Source organism: Lissotriton vulgaris, chromosome 1_1 (assembly GCF_964263255.1).
Source record: "Lissotriton vulgaris chromosome 1_1, aLisVul1.2, whole genome shotgun sequence".
NCBI lineage: Eukaryota > Metazoa > Chordata > Amphibia > Caudata > Salamandridae > Lissotriton > Lissotriton vulgaris.
This window is the reverse complement of record NC_141685.1, coordinates 71,293,255-71,310,802: the sequence shown is the minus strand read 5'-3', so window position 1 is coordinate 71,310,802 and position 17,548 is coordinate 71,293,255. Positions and strand designations below refer to the sequence as shown.

At 50.0% G+C, this 17,548-nt stretch overlaps 1 protein-coding gene across 1 annotated transcript in view; it reads left to right on the top strand.

Annotated features, from left to right (window-relative positions):
- Window positions 1-699: 699 nt before the first annotated feature.
- Window positions 700-17,548, top strand: part of LOC147737348 (uncharacterized) — a 935,485-nt gene continuing 918,636 nt past the window's right edge. The window contains exon 1 of the transcript XR_015296583.1: window positions 700-817. The gene's annotated coding sequence lies outside the window, so the exon portion shown is untranslated. The remainder of the gene's footprint in view (window positions 818-17,548) is intronic.

Sequence of the window (17,548 nt, the reverse complement as noted above, 5' to 3'; positions counted from 1 at the left end):
TAAGCAGTTCATCGATTTGACGCTGCTGCATTGCGTGCGTGTGGTACGTGTCTCTCTTGTCTTCCTCCCCGTCCCGACTCCCGAGGCTAGTGGGGCAACGCCCTATTCACCCCTATGTACCAACCGCCACTGCTTATACCACGTGCAATTCATCCTCTCCAAAGCCAAGCCTCAAGAATTCCTGGGTGTGAAAGGTGGCTGATCCTGATTGGGTGCTTGATAGTTTTCCAGAAACTCATGTTCTTGATTGTTCATGTTTGTCTGTAGTTAATTAAACATGCCCAGGGGTTTTATCTCTTCAGTTGACCGAAGCTCCAATAAAAGTTTCTTTGTCCTTGCAAAAAAATATGAATGGCGAACGAGCCTCTGTCTGTCAAAGAATGGAAGGGCTGGGGAACTGTCATTCATCTCACTGCTAAGCAGAGCCATGTCATGCTTCATCCTCCATCAGGCCTCGGATTTTGACCAACATCGCTTAGAACACTGGGACTTTAGAGCCCATTCTTTTAATGAGAAAAACAAAACTACAAGTCCCATAAGCAATAGTGGTGGAAGGTGTCACGCATGACCTGGGACAACTTCCGATTCAGTACATCCAATTCCATTTTTTAAGAATTTGACACAATATTGAATTTATAACCTTTGTTTTTTATGGTCATGAGTCACTAGGATACTAAAAACGTGTCTTTTATTTTCAAGGTCAATTAAGTAATGGTCATCAGCTTAGAAGCTCAGTTAATTCTTCAGTATTTGTCATTGATCTCCATGTGTGGCCGGTTTGTGTCTGCCCCTGCATCGTTCCCGATAACTCACACAGGTAAGGACCTTGTAGCAGCAACATGATACCCCCATACTCGTCTGTAAGAAGTGCACTCCGAGGCAGGTATCCGATAATTTTTGTGAAACAAGCAAGCACCAATATCTGCTTTGTACATTTGTTAAAATAAAACACAATCAAGTCAATTCAAAATATACTTTATTCGGCATAAACTAATACCATAAAAGTACAGTGTTAAAAAACAATATCTCATACATTATAAAAATCATACTAAAAACCTGTTTAACATCAATACATAAAATATAAATGATTCGCCACGGGGATCGTCTTATAGAAATGACAAGGTGGTACCCGGTTAAAAATGTTTCATCCATAGTATAGTGCAAATCAGAGCAAATATTGAACACACAGGACCATTATTCCTCCCCTCTACTGGTTCTGAGTTTCATCGCTAATCTTAGAAAATGTACTACACAGAAAAGCGTTAAAGGTTCTACTGACAATTTCAGAAACAGTAGGGGCACTTTAGCTTGTTTGAACTTGGCCTTCCTTAAAATACCTTTTAAAAATAGTTGCCTAGGGTAAGCGTAAAATGGGCTTAGTAAGACCAAATGGACCGTATCCAGTGGAGACCGTTGGTCGCAGCCACAGGAGCCCTTACTCTCCAAATGCTGTGTATACCCTGCTGGAACCGCCAAAGTATGGTGTAACAAATCTAGCCTGAAACGGGTCATGAGAAATCTGTCTTGAGGATTGTAAATAAGACACAAATAAGGTTCCACGCCCAGGCACAACTTTGTTAACTGATGAGTTCCTACTGATGGCTTAGTCAGCTCTCTTGCTTCCCTATTTGACTTGGCTCTGTTTAAAAATTATGACTGAATACAGCCCTTATCCTTAGATAGCAATTTGGTCGGGTGGGTAAAATATTCAACACAACCCATGGCTAACAGGTTTTCCTTGATGTGTCTACTCCAAGGAATATTGTAACCCGGTGCCCGTGCAATGCAGTCTGATATTATTTATTGACTTAACGCCGCCTCTGGGTTCGTCCATACCTTAATCTAGCATGCGAGGGGCTTCCATTGCAGCCTATCGCACAGATGGGTTATACCCAGATCCTCATGAACCACGTAGGAGGATGTGCTTTGTGGGACTTTCAGTACCCACCTCAAATATTTGTTTTCTTCTGTTTGTAACTTAAGCGGGTCTATAAAGCCCCAGACCTCACTCCCATATAAAACTTTGGCACAGCTTACAGAACTGAAGAAGTTCAGGATTTGTTCCGGAGCCCATCGGCCTCGTCTCTTTGCAAAATTCATAGTTACTCCTGTTGAGTTAATTAGTTTATTGCATTTCTCCTCCACAAGGGCTTTAAAACTATGGCGACTGTCGAACATGATCCCCAGATATGAAAATGACTTGACCTTTTCCAGTCCCTGTGTGCCTATTGTATACTTAGTTTTGCTGGATGGTCCTTCCCTACCTCCATAACATATGATTTGGTGAGGTTCGGTGACAAATCTAAGCTATCCATAAAATGGACAAAGCCATCTATGAGGCGCTGCAGTCCACGTGCAGTGCGGACCAAGAGTACTGCGTCATCTGCATACAGTAACACCGGTATCCCTCTCCTACCCATCTGCGGGCAGTCCACCCCTAGAGCTACCAGCGCCTGGGTCAAACCATTTATTTATAAAGTAAAGAGGAAGGGGACCAAAATACATCCCTGCCTCACTCCCCTTGAGCATGGGACGTGGTCTGTGACTTTTCCCTCCTTATCATATCTGACCTGGGCAGAAGTATTCTGATGCAGTGTCCGTAATATATTTACCAAACCAGGGTCAACTCCCAAGGCCCCCAATAGTCCTCACAATTTCTTCCGATTTACTCGATCAAATGCCGTGGTGTGGTCCATGAAAGCCATGTACACCGTCCCCTCACTGGCTAAGGTGTTCTTGGCTGCCAGGACATATAAATTAAGGCATTGATCTGTGGTGGAGCGGCCGTACCTAAACCCATACTGGGGATCCGTAATGATCTCATGTTCCTCCGCCCAATCAATCAATCGCTTAAGAATGGCCCTACCTAGCACTTTCACGGTAACATCAATTAATGAAATAGGCCTATAGCATTGAGGGCTATTTCTGTCCCCTTTTTTAAATATGGGGACTATTGTGGCCGTAGACCAGGATATTGGCATCATTGTTTGCGCTGCGGTACTTATTACTCTGGTGAGTATGGGCACCCAGAGTTCTTTCTGGCTTAAGAGGAGATCTGGTGGAATCCCAACAGGTACTGGTGCCTTGTTACGGGTTAGCCCCTCAATCCCTGCCTTTATTTCTCCCAAGGAAAAGGTAATCTGGGGTGGGTTCACACTTTCCAGTTCTCAATGCTACCATGGTTATACAGGCCCTTGTAATGCTCAAGCCAGGTTTCTGGGAGGGTGTGGCAGGCAGGCGTGGGTTTTTTTTAATCCTAAAAGCACGGTTCATTAACAACTCTCCAAAAAGCAGTTGAGTCCTTTGTCTCGGCCGCTTCTCTCAAGTTTTCCCATGCCTGGTTCTGCAATACGGTTCTGCGGCATCTTAGTGTTTTATTGTACCTAGCCCTGCAGCTTGATACCTTCCCTCTGTCCCTAGGTACGCATTTCAGAGCCGATTTCAGATCCCTCAAGGCGAGGGTGCAGTCATGATCGAACCACCTTGGTGCACTGTGTTCCTTGTTGACCTTCCTGCCCCTAAGTAAGCCATCTATTTCTTTGGCTGCTCCCTCAGATGCCTTGTTCAGGTCTGCCCCCTCAACCTCCAAGTCCAAACACTTCCAAACATTGGACTCGGCCTGTGTCAGTAAGATTCTGTAAAATGCCTCACTGTCCGTGTTGACCCACCTTATTCTCCTACCTTGGTCAGTGGCTTTAATCAAACCTCCGGCCCCCCTAAGTTGTGATAGAAGTACCGCATTTGGATCTATGATGCACAGGAGAAGCGGGTTATGGTCGCTGAAAATGCTAACCTCTATCTCAAACTTTGTAACCTGACACTTTAACATCGGTGTAACGAAAATAAAATCAATTATAGTGCCCTTCGCTCTGCCTTTGAAAGTAGGGGTGACCGTGCTATTGCCCCCCCACCAATCAAATCCATGGTATATGTTAGGGCATGCCTGCCCAGGATCTTATTCAGCACTCCTCCTTCCCTTGTGGGATTCAGGTGCCACCCCTCTACAATCGGGCAAGCCGACCAGTTCCCCTCACTCATTCTTAGGAAGGGGCATGGGTGACAATTGAACTCCCCTGCTAATACTAGCTGGGAGCACAGTGCCCCTTGCTCCTCCATGCCTGCCAGCCGAGCCCCTAGTTCATTTACGCTTTGGAGAGTTTGTCCTGGAGTAATGGCATTATAGAAATTTACAACAGTTAAATTAAAACCCTTATTACGATATGTGAGTCCCAGTGTTCAGTCCGAGGCCCATCTAAGTTCACTCCACCTTCCTGAGATTCTGAGATCGACATAAATAGTCAGACACCCCTTTGACCTCCCCGGCGCTGACTTACGTGCTGGGACGAAAATCATTTTGTAGCCTTCTATTGCCTGGGTGTTACTAGGTACTCCCATGTTTCTTGTAGGAGGATTATTTGATGTTTCTTAATATACGTTAGCCAGTTGTGATTTCTGAGGCTAAGCTCGCTACATTCCAGGATATGATCTTAATCTCTCCCACTATTTGACTGCCTGCCGTGACAGTTGTAGGGTTAGTGGGCATTACAGGAACTTCGCCCAAATTCCCTGCATCTTTCTCTACATTTCTCCCACCGGGCTCCATAACTCTCACATTGACATTGGAATCATCTGACTGTGTGCGCCCTGGACCTTCATTGTCTCCTATTATGAGTGCCCCCCTCCCCCCTCGTGCTTTCTCGTCTTTCAACCCCCCCACCAGTCAATCTATTTCATTTTGGGATGAAGCACAGTGGAGAGGTGCAAATCGGTTAATGAGTGAAACTAGCTGCCCCCTCCCATCTGATTCAATCCTATTCCTCCTATGGTCACCTTGCATATTCCTATGGGCCATATCCCTATAGAAAGAAGCCAAGGGGAGCAGTCTGATACTGGACCCTCCATCCCCTTGGTATTGACCCCTGGATTGACTATGGAGGAGCTCATTGACTAACTCTGAATATCTGAAATTCAAAATCACACAATCACCCGCAAAGCTCTTTCTGCTACTTCCGATCCAAGCCACCCTCCTTGCCATCAGAATATGTCTGTGTTGTGTGATATTGAAACCCGTGTTTTTGACTAGCCAATGTGCTGTCTTGTTAATTAGAGTGCGAGGGGATTCCTCCCTCTAATCCCCGTTAGTAGGAACCCCTACAAGGGCCACTGTGTAAGGGCTTGAGGCTGGGGGGAGATCCAATGTCGGTAAACCTCTAGTGCTCTGCACGGCGTCCGCTATTGTTAACTCCTCTTCACTGACTATTGCCCTTCTTCCCTCTGGGCTGTGTCAGGACAAACCGTATTAGGTGGCCCCATTCTTTTTATGCTTAGGGTAGTCCCACTCATTTTACCCGCCAAGGCACCCTTGTTGGTGCCTTCACTGTCTTTGCCCAACTGCCCGCCTTCGCGGTGCCCCCTCCTTGACCCTCATAACTAGTTGTGGACTTTGAGTATGATGAGGCTTCTGCTCCCCCCTCCTCTGGTCCCCTAATTCTACCTGGCACACTATTCCCCTGATCGCACAGCCGAGATAGTTTTCCTCAATAACCTTAATTCTCTCCAGCACCGGTCCCAAATGGGTGGAAAAAAGGAGCTCTACGTTTGACCTTAATAGATCTTCCATTCCTTGTCCACTCCCCATCTTCCCACAGTTTGAACATTGCGTGCTACAAATGGGTCCCACGGCAGTGTTCACTCTGCTGATCTTTACGGCACCCTTCTGTTTTGATTTTGGCTTTGAAACAAGCGTCCCCCTCCCCCCGATCGTGTGCCCCGGGTCCTTGCGTCAGCTAGAGGTGATACCAGCTGCGTAGTTCATGTGTCTTTTATTGCACCTTTTGATCTTGTGATCACTTCTCCGCCCCCCTTACTATGGTTCCTATATCTGAGTTGGCCCTAGAGGCTACCAACTCTGATGGCCCTTGTTCTGGCCTGTCAATCACTGGAGTGGACGCGCTGGAATTCTTCTCCACCTCTTCAATACTAATGTGAGACCGGTCAGGGTCAGAATCCGTTATAAGTGGGTCATCAGGGTACATAAGTGAGCCACCCTCCTGTGTCATATGGGGAACATGAGCCATAGCACTAGTGATGCTGCCTCTATCCTGTTTTGATTGACCTTGGAGGATACTTTTACTTGGTGTTTTAGACCTTGCTATGGAGCCACCCTCCTGTGTCATATGGGGACATGAACCATAGCACTAGTGATGCTGCCTCTATCCTGCTTTGATTGACCTTGGAGGATACTTTTACTTGGTGTTTTAGACCTTGCTATGGAGCCACCCTCCTGTGTCATATGGGGACCATGAGCCATAGCACTAGTGATGCTGCCTCTATCCTGCTTTGATGGACCTTGGAGGATACTTTTACATGGTGTTTTAGACCTTGCTATGGAGCCACCCTCCTGTGTCATATGGGAACCATGAGCCATAGCACTAGTGATGCTGCCACTATCCTGTTTTGATGGACCTTGGAGGATACTTTTACTTGGTGTTTTAGACCTTGCTATGGAGCCACCCTCCTGTGTCATATGGGGAACATGAGCCATAGCACTAGTGATGCTGCCTCTATCCTGCTTTGATTGACCTTGGAGGATAGTTTTACTTGGTGTTTTAGACCTTGCTATGGGGCCCATTGATGATCGCTTATGTTCGAGCAGTGTATCTAGTGATAATCTTTTTTCTCTGAGCTGAATTTCGTGGACTAATAGTGATTCTGCTCTTTGAAGAAATGCATCAAGGGTCCCCTTAACCCCGCCCCTACCCCAGGAATCACCTTCCGCTTACTGAGTGGTGTTCGATACTCCCGGTTACAGCGCAGATGTGCTATAGAACTATGGTCAGGTCCTACGTTACATACAATATGAAAGACACTAAAAATGAAATAGAGTCCACAAAGCACAAGTCGCTGCCTCCCTAACTGCTTGTAGTGTAGTTCCTATTTTCCCAATAGGCCTTGCGCATTGGAATAACATAAACAGTAGTATCGACGTAGAAGTGCGGATCTTCCAGGCCTCCACTGACTATGCTAAACTTAATTGGGTTTGTTACCAACTAGCTCAGAGGTCACTGGAAACTTTCTTGACTGAATAGGAAGTGATCAGCTTCCCTGGCACAGCCAAGAAGGGATTCAGTTTTCCAACAACCGTGCAACATGACAACTTTGCTCCTCAGATCAAGAGTCAATCTCTAGGGTCGTGTGAAACAATAGACAGTTATTTTACTCAGTCAGTGGTTGTGCAGTTTACTTTCACAATATGTAGAGAATAGAGAGACGAGCGTTTTCAATAAAGGGTAACATTTATTGAACAATCTTTCTTCTCGTACAAGAGAAATGAATTGCCACAATTGCAAGACTTGTTATTATAAAAAGTATGTACAGTAAGATGAGTATTGCGAAATAATACTGTAAAAGCATTGATATGGTTTCTTAGCCATACAATGGTTTAAAATGAATAAAACATATATACATTCATATATACATTAGGCTAAAATACTCAACTGGTGCTTCTAACTACGCCTACCCCAGTGTACCTGACCTAAGCCTAATACTTGGGAGGGGAGTAAGTACTTCTACACCCCCGCACGCCAGCTTCGATCGACGAGCCACGCCCTCGCCGCCGTCCCCCGCATCCGAAGAGCCACCACAGGAGGAAGGTCCTTCTCCTACCTGGCCGCCAAGACTTGGAACTCCCTCCCGACCCACCTCCGCCTGACCCAAGACCACCTCGCCTTCAGGAAGCAGCTCAAGACCTGGCTGTTCGAGCAGTATCGGACCCCCCTCCCCAAGCGCCTTGAGACCCTCCGGGTGAGTAGTGCGCTATATAAATGCACTTATTGATTGATTGAGAAGGGCAATCAAATCACAGTATATTGTTCCAGAGGTTCAGTCCCAGAGACATTATCTGTAACTGAACGCAGACACCCTAGGAAGCATGTGCTTTTAAGACAAGTTGCGTTCACTCACCTGAAGGTGACATGCTTCATCTTTGGGCTATGCTCCTCACCAGGCTGGCGCTACAATGCCTGGCGAGCACCACAAGAGGACACTTTGTCGGAGATCTTTTATTAAGTACTCGGGATGAGCATAGTAGGACAGAGGATGTTGTGTCATAAGATGTGAGATTGGTGAAAGTATGAATATAAGATCAACTATCGGCCAGTTGCCGCAATATAGTTAATGTGATCTTCCTGGTCCATGTTGAGATTAAGTTTGGCAGGGTATGCTCAGACGTGAGTCCCTTGCTCACTTTTCCACTGGATTCAAGCAATCCGGGCTGAAGACGGCTGGAATGCCAGAAACCGGTCCTCGGAAGCTTGTTTCCGGTCCAGGGAAGACATGGCTTGGCAGTTCGGGCTGGACTGTTCCCATGAGGCACAGGGTCAGACTGATTTGCATATAGCCATGTCTGAACTCAGCTGGCAGAGTGGGCTAACGAACGGTGATGGATTAAACCCAGATCTTTTGACTGGGTGTGAGTGTTTGATTGATTCAGATTCTCTGTCCATCACCACCCCCTTTTGTACCGCTTTTGGCCGCCATAAGTGTGGCAGGGTATGCTCAGACGTGAGTCCCTTGCTCACTTTGCCACTGGATTCAAGCAAGCCGGGCTGAAGGCGGCTGGAATGCCAGAAACCGGTCCTCGGAAGCTTGTTTCCGGTCCAGGGAAGACATGGCTTGGTAGTTCGGGCTGGACTGTTCCTATGAGGCACAGGGTCAGACTGATTTGCATATAGCCATGTCTGAACTGGGGTGGCAGAGTGGGCTAAAGAACGGTGATGGATTAAACCCAGATCTTGAGATTGGGTGTGAGTGTTTGATTGATTCAGATTCTCTGTCCATCACCACCTCCTTTTGTACCGATTTTAAAAACAGTGGCAGAGAAAATGAACTAATGGTAACTGTGTGAAAGTGTCGATCACCTATGGACCTATGATGGTAAGCTGGGGTCTATACTTCAGGTCAACTTTGTTCATGCCCTGTGTAGTCATGGAGCAATCTGTTGGCATTTCATCAGGCCCAAATATGGGAAAATGGGTAAATGTGACCTAATCTTCTCCACAGCGTGAGGAGCTCTGTAACTCAAAGCCCTGCACCGTGCATAGGTGATAAGGTGCCTATTACCATCTTACTACCACAGGTGAGCACTGTCTAACAGAGTGCACTAGATAAGGTAACCCTCCTAAAATTCAGGACATTTTGACTTATCCAATAGTGCCGCATCAGAGGGCAACTGGTTTGAAAAGCACATGCTTCCTAGGGTGTCTGCGTTCAGTTAGAGATAATGTATATGGGGCTTAACCTCCATAACAGTATACTGTGAGTTGATTTATATGAAGAATGTGTATACTGGAGTGTCATTTTCCTCGATATCTCTTGTGATATGTAAAATAAAACACAGCACACCGGGAGGCCAACAAATCTATCATACATTTAATAGAAAAAAAATATTATTTTTTTCCTTTTTTAAAAAGTTTTCAAAAACCTTTATTGAGGAACAAAATCATGGCAGACACAATACACTGAGCAATTCCCCAGCTCACATCAGCAAGATACAATTCAAGTCTGTCATTTAGTAACAGGCAGATTACAATGAATACATTTAATGCAAAAATAGAAAAAGGCCAAGCAAACTAACAAGTGACAATTGACTTTGCAATGGACGAGAGCATCCACCCTAAAGCAATTTGAGTATATAATGCAAATGCTACACAATGTATTGTGAGAGACCTTCACTGGCTCCCGGTGAGAGCCAGAATCGAATTCAAGAGCATGTGCATGGCACATCGCTCTTACTGGGGAACAGGCCCCCCCATCAATTCCCCCCTTGTGAAAGCCTATCAGCCCACCCGTTCTCTCAGATCTGCGACCTCCCACCTTGCCTCAGTACCACGCATCAGGAAGGCCAGATGTGGTGGTCGATCGCTCTCCTACACTCTAGCCAGGATCTGGAACTCCCTCCCTCTCCACATCAGAGAAGTGGAGAGAAGTGTGGCTCACGGTGTAGAGCAGGCAGACCCTGAAGCAGAGGTCAGACAAGGGACCAGGGTTCAATTCTGACTGACCCTCCGGGCCGGTCACCCCACGCACCGAGCTCACTCCTCCTGGTACGAGCCTGGTGTGCCCCCGCTGCTGCCAAGAACCACCACTGCCCGTCTGCCGCTCCAGCCGTGCTCCAGGCCCGCTGCTGCCCCCCAGCACCAGCGGCTCCCCTGGTCCCCGGCCGCTGCGCCCAGCCTGTGCGCTGCCTGCTCCTCCCTCTGAGCGCTGCCGTACCTCCGCCTGCCTAGGCTCCCTGCCTGGACTTCTCCCCGTCGCCTCCAGCTTCCCCCGCTGTCCCCTGGCCCCCTGCTGAGGCCAGCCCCTGCCGCGTTTTCCCGCCAACTCCCCACCGCTGCCCCCCTGCGGCCCCGCCCACTCCCCTGTGTCCCCCTCCCATTCGCCGACCCCTCCTGCCTCCCAGCTGCTCCGCCCACGCTCCGCCCCCTCACTCTCCTCATATGGCAGAGTGGCCAACGTGCAGCAGGCGCGCCAAAGGTAAGCCCGTCTGCGCCCGTCCGCGCCTGGACCGCGCCCAGCGCCCGAACCCCTGGCCCCCACCGACGGAAGACGACCCGACTGTCCTACAACGCCACCGAACTCATCGCACTCAACACCGGCGGGATCCCTGGATGCTACCGAGCCACTCCGAGGCGCACCCACGGACCCTTCAGCTGCCACGCCTGCAAGTTCTCCTGCATCCGGACCTGCCCCGCACCAGCACCCGCCAAGCCGAACACCAGCAGCAACCACCTCAAGTGCATCCTGCTCAACACCCGCTCCGTCCACAGGCACGCCATTGAACTCTGGAACCTCCTCGACACCACAGCTCCTGACGTCTCCTTCCTCACGGAAACCTGGATGAACGACTCCTCAGCGCCCGACATCGCCATCGCCATCCCAGAGGGATACAAGATCACCCGAAGAGACCGCGTCAAACAGACGTGAGGAGGCATCGCCATCATCCACAGGGACACCATCCACATCACGACCAACACCGACGACACCCTGAAAACCGCCGAACACCTACACTTCCAGATCCGCACCGACTCGAAGACCACCCTCAGAGGCACCCTGATCTACCGACCCCCGGGACCACGCACACAATTCAGCGAGGACATCGCCGACTTCGTCAGCCCGCATGCCCTCCCCTCCGCTGACTACATCCTCCTGGGGGACCTCAACTTCCACCTGGAGAACAACAACGACCGCAACACCATCACCCTGCTCGACAACCTCGCCAACCTCGGACTCAAGCAACTGGTGTCCACCCCCACCCACCTCGCCGGACACACACTCGACGCCGTCTTCTCATCCAGTAAAGACATCGCCTTCAGCCACGCCACTGGACTCCACTGGACGGACCAGAGCTGCGTCCACTTCACCTTCAGAAGAACGACGATCCACCACCACCAGCAACCGGTTGCTCAAAGAAGCTGGAACAAGATCACAGCCGACCAGCTCGCCGCTTCCCTGAGCCAGCACCCCCCAGCCAGCTCAGCGAACCCCAGCCAGGCCGCCGACAACCTCACGAAGTGGATCAACAACTGCGCGGACGAACTCGCCCCACTGAGGACCCCGCCCAGCAGACCCGGCAGCAAGAAGGCCCCATGGTTCACCGACGAACTCAAGAGCTCCAAGAAGAACTGCCGAGCCCTCGAGAAAGCCTGGAGAAGGGAACCAACACCGGACAACATGACTGCCCTTAAGCTTGCCACCCGGAAGCACCACCAACTGATCCGCGCCACCAAGAAAACTGCATTCAAGGACCGGCTGGACAACAACGCACACAATTGCAAGGAACTCTTCAACATCGTCAAAGAGCTCTCCAACCCCAACGCCGGAAACAACGACATCACCCCATCGCAAGACCTCTGCAATTCCCTCGCCTCCTACTTCCACAACAAGATCGCGGACATACACAACAGCTTCAGCACTCAACCGACGCACGCCACATCCGAACCACCGCCCCCCACCACCACCCTCCGCGCCTGGACTCCGATCAGCACCGAAGACACCATCCGCATGATGAACTCCATCCACTCCGGATCTCCGACCGACCCCTGCCCTCACCACGTCTTCAACAAGGCCGACACTGTCATCGCACCCCACCTTCCGAGACATCATCAACACCTCCTTCGACACCGCCACCTTCCCGGAGAGCTGGAAGCACACCGAACTCAGCGCCCTACTAAAGAAACCTACAGCGGACCCCACCGAACTCAAGAATTACCGCCCCATCTCGCTCCTCCTGTTCCCAGCCAAAGTCATCGAGAAGACCGTCAACAAACAGCTGGCCGCCTTCCTCGAGACGAATGGATCCCTCGACCCCTCTCAGTCTGGCTTCCGAGCCAACCACAGCACCGCGACCGCTCTCATCGCTGCCACCGATGACATTCGAGCCCTGATGGACAACGGAGAAACAGCGGCCCTCATCCTCCTAGACCTCTCCGCGGCATTCTACACTGTCTGCCACCGCACCCAAGTGCAGCGCCTCAGCAACGTCGGAATCCAGGAGAAGGCACTGGAATGGATCATCTCCTTCCTCGACGGAAGAACACAGAGAGTCCGTCTACCACCGTACAAGTCAGAGGCCACCAAAGTCATCTGCGGCGTCCCTCAAGGATCCTCGCTGAGCCCCACCCTCTTCAACGTCTACATGAGCCCCCTCGCGGCCATCGCACGCCAACACAACCTCAACATCATCTCCTACGCTGACGACACCCAGCTGATCCTCTCCCTGACCAACGACCCCGCCGCCGCCAGAGCCAACCTTCACGAAGGGATGAAAGACGTAGCCGAGTGGATGACGACCAGCCGCCTGAAACTGAACTCTGACAAGACGGAAGTCCTCATCCTGGGTTCCTCGCCCTCCGCCTGGGACGACTCCTGGTGGCCCCCCGCCCTGGGCAGCGCACCCAAACCGACAGACCACGCACGCAACCTGGGCTTCATCCTGGACTCCTCCCTCACCATGACCAGACAAGTCAACGCCGTCTCCTCGTCATGCTTCAACATCCTGCGCATGCTACGGAAGATCTTCCGGTGGATCCCCACCGAGACCAGGAAGACGGTCACCCAGGCCCTCGTCACCAGCCGACTGGACTACGACAACGCCCTCTACGCCGGAACCACCACCAAGCTCCAGAAGAAACTCCAGCGGATCCAGAACGCCTCAGCCAGACTCATCCTCGACATCCCACGACACAGCCACATCTCCGGACATCTGAGAGAACTGCATTGGCTCCCCGTCAACAAAAGAATCACCTTCCGCCTCCTCACCCACGCACACAAAGCCCTACACGATCAAGGCCTGAGCTACCTCAACAACCGCATCAACTTCTACGCTCCCAAACGACATCTCCGATCAGCCAGCCACGCCCTCGCCGCCGTCCCCCGCATCCAAAGAACGACAACAGGAGGAAGGTCCTTCTCCTACCTGGCCGCCAAGACCTGGAACTCCCTCCCGACCGACCTGCGCCTGACCCAAAACCACCTCTCCTTCAGGAAGAAGCTCAAGACCTGGCTATTCGAGCAGTAGCAGCACGCCCCCCCTCCCCCAAGCGCCTTGAGACCCTCCGGGTAAGTAGTGCGCTCTATAAATGTCTATGATTGATTGATTGATTGAATTCCCGACGCGGCAGGGTCTTGAGCTCAAATGTCCTCGGACTTGATAATTCTCGCTTCGGTGCCTGCTCTAATCATGGGTTCTCACTCTGCAACTCTGGGCTTGCTTAATCTCCACAACGGCCCCCGCGGCAGGATGCCTGGCTTTCACCTTGGGGATGCCCTGTAGGGGCTATCTCACAGGGAAAAGCCAGGACGGGTTCCCAAGGCAAGCGCCGAGATACCCTTCGGGTCATCGAGCGCTATATAAGAATACACATACATACATACATACATACATACAGATCCGAACCCAACCTCCTCACCTTCCGGAAAACTCTCAAAACCTGGCTATTCAGCAAAACTTCGGCTTAAAACCTCACTCCGCCTCTCCCTTCCCGCCTCTCTGAACCGGTTCAAGCTCCCTACAGCGCTGGGACGCCCCTGGGTAGCCAACGCGCTTTACAAATCCTCATTCCATTCCATTTTTACACACTTTTCTCCTAATACAAGTCAATGAAACATGAACACATGATAAAAACAGTTACTGAAACGACCCTAATGAGTAGGAGGCATGATCTTCTCTCGAGAGGAATGTGAGGAGTCTGTGAGGTGCAGATAAAAGATACACAGACAAGCTGCAGAACTCACTGTTTCTGGAAATAACACTTCTGTTCGTCAATATTCAATTTACTACAAGATGCAGGAAAGTGTGCAGATGGACATCACTAAATAAAATGGTTCTGGGCCCTAATAGAATCAGGTAGAAGAGGAGTTGAAGGGTAGTAGAGAGGTAGAGGGGTAGTAGAGGGTAATAGAGGAGTAGAGGGGTAGAAGACAGGGAAGAGGTGTAGAGGGTTAGAAGAGGGGTATAGGGGTAGTAGAGGGATAGAGCGGTTGTAGAGGGGTAGAAGAGGTGTAGAGGTGTAGAGGTATAGAAGAGGGGTAGAAGAGAGGTAGTGTAGAGGTAGAGAGGTAGAAGAGAGGTAGAGGCATAGAAGAGAGGTAGAGCGGTAGAAGGGAAATAGAGTAGAGGTAGAGGAGTAGAAGAGAGGTAGTGTGGTAGAAGAGAGGTAGTGTGGTAGAAGAGAGGTAGTGGGGTAGAAGAGGGGTAGAAGAGAAGTAGAGGGGTAAAAGAGAAGTAGAGGGGTAAAAGAGGGGTAGGGGTAGAGGGGTGGTAGAGGGGTAGAAGAGGGATGGTAGAGAGGTAGAAGGGTAGTAGAGGGGTAGAAGGTTAGAAGAGGGGTAGTAGAAGGGAAGATGGGTGGTAGAGGGGTAGAAAAGAGGTAGAGTGGTAGAAGAGTAGAAGAGGTGTTGAGGGATAGTAGAGAGGTAGAGGGATAGAAGAAAGGTAGAGGGTAGAATAGAGGGATAGAAGAGAGATAGAGTGGTAGGACAGAGGTAGAATAGAGGTAGAGGGGTAGAAGAGTTAGAGGGGTAGATGCGAGGTAGAGGGGTAGTAGGTTACAGGGATAGTAGGTTACAGGGGTAGTAGGTTTGAGGGGTAGTAGAGGTGGAGAGGTGTAAGGGGTAGAAGAGGGGTACAGAGGTAGAAGAGAGGTATGGTAGAAGAGAGGTAGAGGGGTAGAAGAGAGGTAGAGGGGTAGAAGAGGAGTAGAGGTAGAAGGGTAGAAGAGAGGTAGTGTGGTAGAAGAGAGATAGTGGAGTAGAAGAGAAGTAGAGGGGTAAAAGAGCGGTAGAAGAGAGGTAGTAGAGGGGTAGGCGAGCAGTGGTAGAGGGGTACTAGAGGGGCTAAGGTATAGTTGAGGGGTATAATAGGGGTAGAGGGATAGAAGAGGGGTAGTAGAGGATAGAGGAGTAGAAGAGAGGGTAGAGGGGCATCAGAGGGATAGTAGAGGGTTGTAGAGCAGGAGTAGAGGGGTTGCGGGGTAGTAGAGGGGTAGTGGGGGGTAGTAGAGGGGTAGGCGAGGGGTAGGCGAGGGGTAGTAGTGGGGTAGAGGGGTAGTAGAGTGGTAGAGGAGGGGTAGTGGGATAGAAAAGGGGTAGAGTGGTAGAAGAGGGGTAGTAGAGCGGTAGAGTGGTAGGAGAGCGGTGGTAGAGGGGTAGTAGAGGGGAGAGGGGTATACGAGGGGTAGAGGGGTCGGAGAGGGGTAGAAGAAGGGTAGAGGGGTAGAAGAGAGGTAGAGGGGTAGAGGGTTAGAAGAGAGATAGAGTAGAGGTAGAGGGGTAGAAGAGAGGTAGAGGGGTAGAAGAGAGGTAGAGTAGAGGTTGAGGGGTAGAAGAGAGGTAGTGTAGATGTAGAAGAGGGGTAGTAGAGGGATAGAGGAGGGGTAGAAGAGTAGAAAAGGGGTAGAGGGTTATTAGAGGGTTAGAGGGGTAGAAGATGAGTAGAAGAGGGGTAGAGCTGTAGAAGAGGGGTAGAGGGGTAAAAGGGGGTAGGAGAGAGGTAGAAGGGTATTAGAGGGGTAGAAAAAGGGTAGCGCAGTAGAGGGGTTTAAGTGGGATAGAGATGTAGAGGGGTAGAAGGGTAGAAGAGAGGTCGGGGGATAGAAGAGAGGTTGAGTAGAGGTAGAGGGGTAGAAGAGAGGTAGAGGGGTAGATGGGTAGAAGGATAGAAGAGGGGTAGAGGTGTAGTAGAGGGGTAGAAGAGAGGTAGAGGGGTAGAAGAGAAGTAGAGGTGTAGAAGAGAGGTAGAGGGGTAGAAGAGAGGTAGAGTAAATGTAGAGGGGTAGAAGAGAGGTAGAGTAGAGGTTGAGGGGTAGATGAGGTAGAGGGGTAATAGAGGGGTAGTAGGTTAGAGGGGTAGTAGGGTAGAGGGGTAGTAGAGGGGTACAAGAGGTGTAGAGGGGTAGAAGAGGGATATTAAAGGGGTAGTAGAGGTGTAGAGGGGTAGGAGCGGGTTAGAGGGGTAGAAGAGGGTTAGATGGGTGGAAGAGATGTAGAGGGGTAGAAGAGAGGTAGAGGAGTAGAAGAGAGGTAGAGTAGAGGTAGAAGGGTAGAGAGAGGTAAAGGAGTAGAGGAGAGGTAGAGGGCTAGAAGAGAGGTAGACGGATAGAAGAGTAGAAGAGAGGTAGAGGGGTAGAGGGGTAGAGGAGAGGTAGAGGGATAGAAGACAGGTAGTGGGATAGAAGAGAGCTAGAGGGGTATAAGAGAGGTAGAGGGATAGAAGGGAGGTAGAGGGGTAGAGAAGAGGTAGCGGGATAGAAGAGAGGTAGAGGGATGAAGAGAGGTAGAGCGGTAGAAGAGAAGTAGAGGGGTAGAAGAGAGATAGAGGGGTAGAAGAGAGGTAGAGTAGAGGTAGAGGGGTAGAAGAGAGGTAGGGATATATAGGCAAATGAAAAGGAATCTATCAACTTTAGGAATGTGAAAGAAAGCTCTCGTATTTTGAAAGCTGATGACCCATGAGGAGAGAAGAAAGCCAGATAGCTCCTCTGCTCGTGAGAGCGCGCCCGAGCGTGTAACCGTAAGCTCTAGGCCACAGTGGTAGAATATTCTGAAGCCCACTTACTAAAAGTCTCGCCAGTGCAGGGCATGCGCTGGCTCAGGTGAGACCTAAAAAGGTCGCTTTCTGACCCAAGCACTACCTTTTTGCCAAATTTGGGGTAATTCCGTTCAGTAGTTTCGGCTGTAGCCTTGCACAAATTTTCCTATGGGAAATTAATTTTTTTACTCTTATTTTTTTATTTTCTCAAAAACTACTGAACAAATTTACACCATTTAAAATAAGGTCGCGTTCTGAACCAAGCTCTACCTTTTGCCAAATTTCGGGTAATTCCGTTCAGCAGTTCAGGCTGTAGCTGGTCGCAAAATTTCCTATGGAAATGAACATGGAGAAAACGCGTTTTGGGACCCCGCTTTTTTCTCAGCCCCTGCTTGACGGATCACCCCCATCACCTTTCAGGATAGGAGCTGACCTGGATAGACATCATTTTGGGAAAGTTTCAGG